This window comes from Portunus trituberculatus, chromosome 36, assembly GCF_017591435.1.
Source record: "Portunus trituberculatus isolate SZX2019 chromosome 36, ASM1759143v1, whole genome shotgun sequence".
Classification (NCBI taxonomy): domain Eukaryota; kingdom Metazoa; phylum Arthropoda; class Malacostraca; order Decapoda; family Portunidae; genus Portunus; species Portunus trituberculatus.
The window spans coordinates 10,963,446-10,970,945 of NC_059290.1; the positions used below are offsets into that span (position 1 = coordinate 10,963,446).

The window sequence follows — 7,500 nt, forward strand, 5'->3', positions numbered from 1 at the left end:
CTCTTGCTTCTCTTTTTTCTCTTCCTCCTCTTTTCCTCTTCTTCCTCTTCTTTTTCCTCTTCCTCTCGTGTATATAAATCACATTCAATTTACTCTTTCTCCTCTTCCTCCTCCTCCCTCCTCCTCCTCTTCTTCCTCTTCTTCTTCTTGTGTATATAAATTACTCTTAACTAACGCATCTTTTTTCATTCTCCTCCTCCTGCTCCTCCTCCTCCTCCTCCTCCTCCTCCTCCTCCTCCTCCTCCTCCTCCTCTACCTCTTCCTCCTTCTCTTCCTGCTCTTCCTCCTCTTCCTTCTTGTAATAACTACTCAGCAAACTCATCTTATTCAATCTCCTCCTCCTCCTCCTCCTCTTTCTTCTCCTCCTCCTCCTCCTCCTCCTCCTCCTCCTCCTCCTCTTCTTCCACACCCTTCATGCGTCTTGCTCTTCCTCAAAAATCGTGACAGTTTTGGTGTTCATAAGTTGGGCGGAGGAGCGGCGGGGTGGGGGGGGTTGAGGGGGTCAGGTAACGACGTAGGTGGTGGTGGTGGTGGTGGGTGGTGGTGGTGGTGGTGGTGTTGCTTCTGTTCCTCCTCCTCCTCCTCCTCTTCGTCTTCTTGTTTTATTTATTATTTTTTTCTTATTTCTTCTTCTTCTTCTTCTTCTTCTTCTTCTTCTTCTTCTTCTTCCTCCTCCTCTTCTTCCCATCTTAGCTTTTATGAACTTAGAATTTTATGCCCTCCTCCTCCTCCTCCTCCTCCTCCTCCTCCTCCTCTCTTCCTCGTATCTCCATTGCCTTCTTATACATCGTACCTCCTCCTTCTCCTCCTCCTCCTCTTCCTTCCTCTCTTTCGCATAACTAGAGGAGGGTGTGGCTCTGTACTCCTCCTCCTCCTCCTCCTCCTCCTCCTCCTCCTCTCCTCCTCCTCCTCCTCCTCCTTCTCCTCCTCCTCTCTTCTCTCTCTCTCTCTCCTCTCTCTCTCTCTCTCTCTCTCTCTCTCTCTCTCTCTCTCTCTCTCTCTCTCTCTCTCTCTCTCTCTCTCTCTCTCTCTCTCTCTCTCTCTCTCTCTCTCTCTCTCTCTCTCTCTCTCTCTTTAATGATAATAATAAAGAAGAAGAAAAGAAGATTAAGAAGAAAAAGAAGAAAAGAAGATTCTCATTCTCTCTCTCTCTCTCTCTCTCTCTCTCTCTCTCTCTCTCTCTCTCTCTCTCTCTCTCTCTCTCTCTCTCTCTCTCTCTCTCTCTCTCTCTCTCTCTCTCTCTCTCTCTCTCTCTCTCTCTCTCTCTCTCTCTCTCTCTCTCTCTCTCTCTCTCTCTCTCTCTCTTTTTTTTTATTTAAACATAACTTAATAAGAAGAACATGTACCCAAAGGCGCACTGTCGTGTGCTACCTATTCTAAGGGTACTACAATCTAACAATATTTACAAGACTTAAAAATAGATAATATACAAGATGGTCAGCATGTAAATGGAGCACTATTCGTTTCACTTCACTAGCACTATTCACGCACTGCACTACACTGAGTGTCACGTCACAAAGAGTGTCAGAGGAGTTGGCAGTGTCTGTCTCCACTTATGTGCCATCAGTTTGACACTGTGTGTGTTCATCTCCTGGACGTGAGGCACCGCGGCCGTGAACAAGTTCCACATCCTGGAGACGCGTCCTGCGAAGGTGCGTTGATGCTGACACCCGTGGGATCGCGGCACCTCTACGGCGTCACCACCATTGAGCACCGTTCTCGTGCTCCGTGCGGTGACTCTTAGAGGATGACGCAGCCCTGCCAGATGTGGCACTCTTTGCACCTGTGCCTTATGGAACACTACGATCGCCGCCACGTCTCTGCGGTGTTCCAGTGAATCAAGGGACGCTCAGGCTCTGGGTGAGGTGGTAGTGCAGCATCTACTAGCCGTATGGCGCGGCGTTGGATGCTGTCCAGTCTCCTTCTGTGTGTGGCGGCACAGGACATCCAGGAGAGAGCTGCGTATTCAAGGTGGGGCCGCACCTGTGCCTTGTACAGCAGCAGTCTCCCTTCCTGTCGAGGAAACTGGCGATCCTTCTGAGAGCGGAGATCCTGTGAGAGGCTTTCTTGGCAATGGTTTTGACATGCCTGTCAAACCTCAGCCCTCGATCCACCTCCACTCCAAGTATCTTGACGTCATCTTGGAGTGGGAGAGCAGCAGCGCCAAAGACAACTTTCCTGCCATTGCTGCCATGGCGGCTGGGGACCGAGAGACAACCATTGCCTGTGTCTTCTCCGGCGCGAATGTCACTTGCCAGCGAGCACCCCACTCCTTTATCACTCGTAGCTGCTGATTGATGGCCTCAGCAGCCCGCCCACTGTCCTGGCGTGGATAGGTATAGGAGAGGGTGCAGTCATCAGCATAGGCCATGACTCCTGGCAGTAGCTGGAGAAGATCATCCACGTAGATATTCCACAGGAGTGGGCCAAGAATTGAACCCTGTGGCACTGATGCCTCCACAGGCAGGGACTCAGATGTTTGCCCGTTGACAACCACCTTGAGGCTTCTGTCCTGCAGGTAATTTCCCAGGAGTCGTAGCAAGCCACCCTGGATGCCTTTAGCACGAAGCTTTTCTAGTAATCCGTTGTGCCATACTTTATCAAAAGCTCCAGCTATGTCCAAAGCAACCACTATAGTGTCCTTGCCGTCGTCGAGGGCGTCCTGCCAATGCCTGGTGAGAAGCATCATTAGGTCGGAGGTTGACCTTCCAGGTCTGAACCCAAACTGTTGGTCTGAGAGGAGGGCATTGTCCTTGAGATGGCTACACACCACCTCTGCCACGACCCTCTCAAACACTTTACCCACCACTGACAACAGGGATATGGGTCTGTAGTTTTTTGGGTCCGTCCTGGAGCTTTTTTTTGTGCGGAACTACTCGAGCCTCCTTCCACACTGAAGGCCAGACGTTTTCCCGTACACAAGTTGTGAAGACTTGGGTGAGAGGGGCAGCCAGTTCCTGGGAGCATCGCTTCAGCAGGTGCGGGCTGATGTCATCAGGGCCGGTGGCTTTCTGTGTGTCCAGCCCCGCAATAATCGCTTCACCTGCTGATGCGTCACCTCCACCATGGTGACAGTCTTCTCACATTGCTGGACCAGCTGAGGCGGTGGCTGCTGTGGATTCCCACCTTCTCTGTGCCCTCTCTCTCTCTCTCTCTCTCTCTCTCTCTCTCTCTCTCTCTCTCTCTCTCTGTTGACCTAACCATTTGCTTCCTCCCTCTCCCCAAAGTTGTATTCCATTAAGGACACCCCTATTTAAATCACCCCTCTCCTCTCCCTCTCCCTCTCCCCTCTCCCTCTCCCTCTCTCCCTCTCCCTTCTCCTTCTCCTTCTCTCCATTTTTTTTCTCTTTTTTTCATTCCTAATTCAAATCTATTTTTCGTGTGTGTATGTGTGTGTGTGTGTGTGTGTGTGTGTGTGTGTGTGTGTGTGTGTGTGTGTGTGTGTGTGTGTGTGTGTGTGTGTGTGTGTGAAGGGATGCATGTGAGGGGAGTAGCCACATCTAGAGTCACGTGTGTAGAGAGAGAGAGAGAGAGAGAGAGAGAGAGAGAGAGAGAGAGAGAGATGTTTCTGTAGTTTTGTTTCTCTTATTTATCTTCCTTTTTTTCTTTTATTTCTTTGTTTTTTCTATTTTTCTTTATTTTTTTCTTTTTCATCCTTCTTCTTCTTCTTCTTCTTCTTCTTCTTCTTCTTCTTCTTCTTCTTCTTCTTCTTCTTCTTCTTCTCCTCCTCCTCCTCCTTCTCCTCCTTCTCCTCCTCCACCTTCTCCTCCTTCTCCTGCTCCTCCTTCCTCGTAAAAAAAAAAAAAATTACATACATATAATTAGGTACAAGTAATGCAAAAATAACTAATGATACTTTGAAACTACAGGTGACAACACTTTATAGAGGTGGTCAGTGAAGTGTATGCAAAGAAAACGCGTTGTACAAGCAATAAATACAAGTTATACACCAAATAAAGACTAATATGTTTCTGTGTGTGTGTGTGTGTGTGTGTGTGTGTGTGTGTGTGTGTGTGTGTGTGTGTGTGCTGCAGGTAAGTGCCTGAGGGGAGATGTGGAGTAAGGGTGGAGTGAGAGAGAGAGAGAGAGAGAGAGAGAGAGGAGGGGATGGAAAGGAGGGAGAGGTGGGAGAGAAGGGAGAGAATGGAGGGGGGGGAGGGGGTAGTAGGTAAGCAATGACCCTGGTTCTCCTTCTCTCCCCATCCTCATTCTCTCCCTCCATCTCTCCCTCTCCCTCTCCCTCTCCCTCTCCCTCTCTTGAACCGTGAAATCCCCACCATTCCTTCTCCAGCACTACTATTACTATTACTATTACTACTACTACTACTACTACTACTACTACTACTACTATTACTATAACTACTACTACTACTCCTACTCCTACTTCTGCTACTACTACGACTACTACTACTACTACTACTACTACTGCTACTACTACTACTACTACTACTACTACTACTACTACTACTACTACTACTACTACTACTACTACTACCTCATAAATTTAACACCTCTATGCTACATCCTTTTTTATGAGAGAGAGAGAGAGAGAGAGATGGAATTCCCAGCCTCTCCTTTCAAGACAGTGCAATATTTAACCTAAGAATTTAAGTTATATTTTGTAGCATTTTTTTAATTTTTACTCTCTCTCTCTCTCTCTCTCTCTCTCTCTCTCTCTCTCTCTCTCTCTGAAGCACCTGACTTAATTTTATCTTTGTTTTTCACTGTCTGTCTGTCTGTCTGTCTGTCATGAAGCACTTTATCTAATTTTATCATCTTCCTTGTTTTTCTCTTCTCAGAATTATACTGCGAGGGAATATGCTGTCTGTCTGTCTGTCTGTCTGTTTGTCTGTCACTTTCTGTTTCTCCATCTATTCTTCCTTTATATCTGTCTATCTGTCTATCTATGTCTTTGTCTGTCTGTCTGTCTGTCTGTCTGTCTGTCTACCTGTCTGTCTCTTCTATACGTTCTTTATATCTCTCTTTCTGTCTGTTTATCTGTCTGTCTGTCTGTCTGTTCGTCTATCTGATTGTCTTTCTGTCTGTCTGTCTGTCATTTTGTCTATCTATTTATCTATATATCTATCTATCTATCTATCTATATGTCTGTCTGTCTGTCCGTCTGTCTGTCTCTCCATCTGTCTCTCTGTTTGTCCATCTATCTGTCTATCTGTCTGTCCATCTATCTTTCTGTCTGTCTGTCCATCTGTCTCTCTGTTTGTCCATCTATCTGTCTATCTGTCTGTCCATCTATCTTTCTGTCTGTCTGTCCACCTGTCTGTCTGTCTGTCTATCTGTCTGTCTTTCTCTCCATCTATCTGTCTGCTTGTCCATCTATCTGTCTGTCCATCTGTCTGTCTGTCCATCTATCTTTCTGTCTTTCTCTCCATCTATCTGTCTGCTTGTCCATCTATCTGTCTGTCCATCTGTCTGTCCATCTGTCTGTCTGTCTAGCGTCTCCTCTTCTTTATCATGACTCTTGTTTTTCTGGCTGTGGATTGAGAGAGTGTTGAGGAAAAATGCTTGGATGATTTCAGTTGATTTTCTCTCACCTGTCGTGGTCACAGGTGAGCTTCTTAATTACTGGAACGTGATCTGCTGGGATATTGGCCGTCTGTGTGTGTGTGTGTGTGTGTGTGTGTGTGTGTGTGTGTGTGTGTGTGTGTGTGTGTGTGTGTGTGTGTGTGTGTGTGTGTGATCTTTTCTCTCCTTTTATCATCTTTCTCTTTTTCTTCTTCTTGTTTTATATTTTCTTGTCTTTTTTTTATCTTTTTCGTTTTCTTCTTTTTTTTTTCTTGTAGCAAAGTGGTACAAGGCCAAAATCTATCTATCTTCTTTTCTCTCACTTTCTCTCTTTCACTCTCTTTTTTTCGTTTCTTCCCCTCTACTTTGTCTCAAGCTACCCATCTTCATCTATTCACCCCACTAAAACACACCTAAAATAATAATAATGATAATAAAATGTAGCAACAGATTTGGTCAAACTTCCTACCTTTTTTCACTATCTTTCTCCTCTTCTCTCCCTATCTACACATTCTTTATCTCTCTATCTTTATCTTTTCACCTTAAAAACAAGAAAAAGAAAAAGAAAATGATAAAATGTTCTGTCTTCTCTCACTATCTTTCTCCTCTTCTCTCCCTATCTACACTTTCTCTATCTCTCTATCTTTATCTTTTCACCTTAAAAAAACAAGAAAAAGAAAAAGAAAATGATAAAATGTTCTGTCCTCTCTCACTATCTTTCACCCCTTCTCTCCCTATCTACACTTTTATCTATCTCCCTATCTTTATCTTTTCACCTCCCTAAAAAAAAAAAAAAAGAAAATGGTGAACCTAATTACAAATATGGTAGGCCTACTTCTCATAATCTCTCTTCTTTTATTTTCTTTCACCCCTTTTCTTCTCATCTAGTTTCTCATTATCTACCTATCTTCATCTTTTCATCTCTCTAAAAACAAGAAAGCAAAAAATAAAACAGTAAGCTTCACTTTCTTTCATCTTTTCATTTTTTTAATCTTTTCATTTTTTCATCCACATAGAAAAAGATGAAAATAAAACTATGGAAACGTGTCTTGTGGGGAGTGAGATGTGGAGTGTGGAGTGTGGATGAGAAGTGGAGTGAGGCGTCTTCAATTGTTTCCACTCCTGCAGAAGGGTTGGGAATGAAATTAAACCATATAAACATGACTTGTGTGGAGTGAGATGTGGAGTGTGGGGTGTGGAGTGTGGATGGAAAGTGGAGTAAGACGTCTTCAATTGTTTCCACTCCTGCAGAAGGGTTGGGAATTAAACTAAGCTATATAAACATGACTTGTGTGGAGTGAGATGAGATGTGGAGTGTGGAGTGTGGAGTGTGGATGGAAAGTGGAGTGAGGCGTCTTCAATTGTTTCCACTCCTGCAGAAGGGTTGGGAATCTTTCTAACCAAGGGTGTTTGATCCTCTTGTCAAGCTTTCTATTTCTCCTTTTTTTTTTTTTTTTCCTCTTCTATTTCTTCCTTTTATTTCCTCTTTTCCTGTCTTCTTTTATTTCTTCCTTTTTTCTTCCTCTTTTTTCTTTTTTCTTCTATTTCTTCCTTTTTCTTCCTCTTTTTTCATATTTTCTTCTATTTCCTCCTTTTTTCTTCCTCTTTTTCATCTTCTATTTCTTCTTTCTTCATTTTCTCTCCTTGGTCTTGTCTTTTTGTCTTGTTGTTTTGTTGTTTTGAAGTGAAGAAAAGGTCATTTTTCTCGCCTTGTCTTTGTTTGTCTTGGTGTGTTTTGTTTTGAATTAGTGAGGACAAGTCAATTTTCTTCTTCATGTTTTTGTCTTCGTTTTATTTTTTGGTGTTTTTTTTGTTTTGGATTAGTGAAGACAAGGCCATTTTTCTCTCCTTTTTCTTGTTTGTCATGTCTTGGTGTGTTTTGTTGTTTTGAAGTGAAGACAAGTTAATTTTTTCTTCTTTTCCTTGTCTTTGTTTGTCTTGTTGTGTTTTGTTTTGAATTAATGAAGACAACTAAAT

The 7,500-nt window shown here is 43.8% G+C and overlaps 1 protein-coding gene across 1 annotated transcript in view; it reads left to right on the forward strand.

Moving 5' to 3' along the window:
• LOC123513639 overlaps positions 1-7,500 on the forward strand; it is a 107,635-nt gene that overhangs the window by 12,330 nt on the left and 87,805 nt on the right. The gene's annotated exons all lie outside the window — the stretch shown is intronic.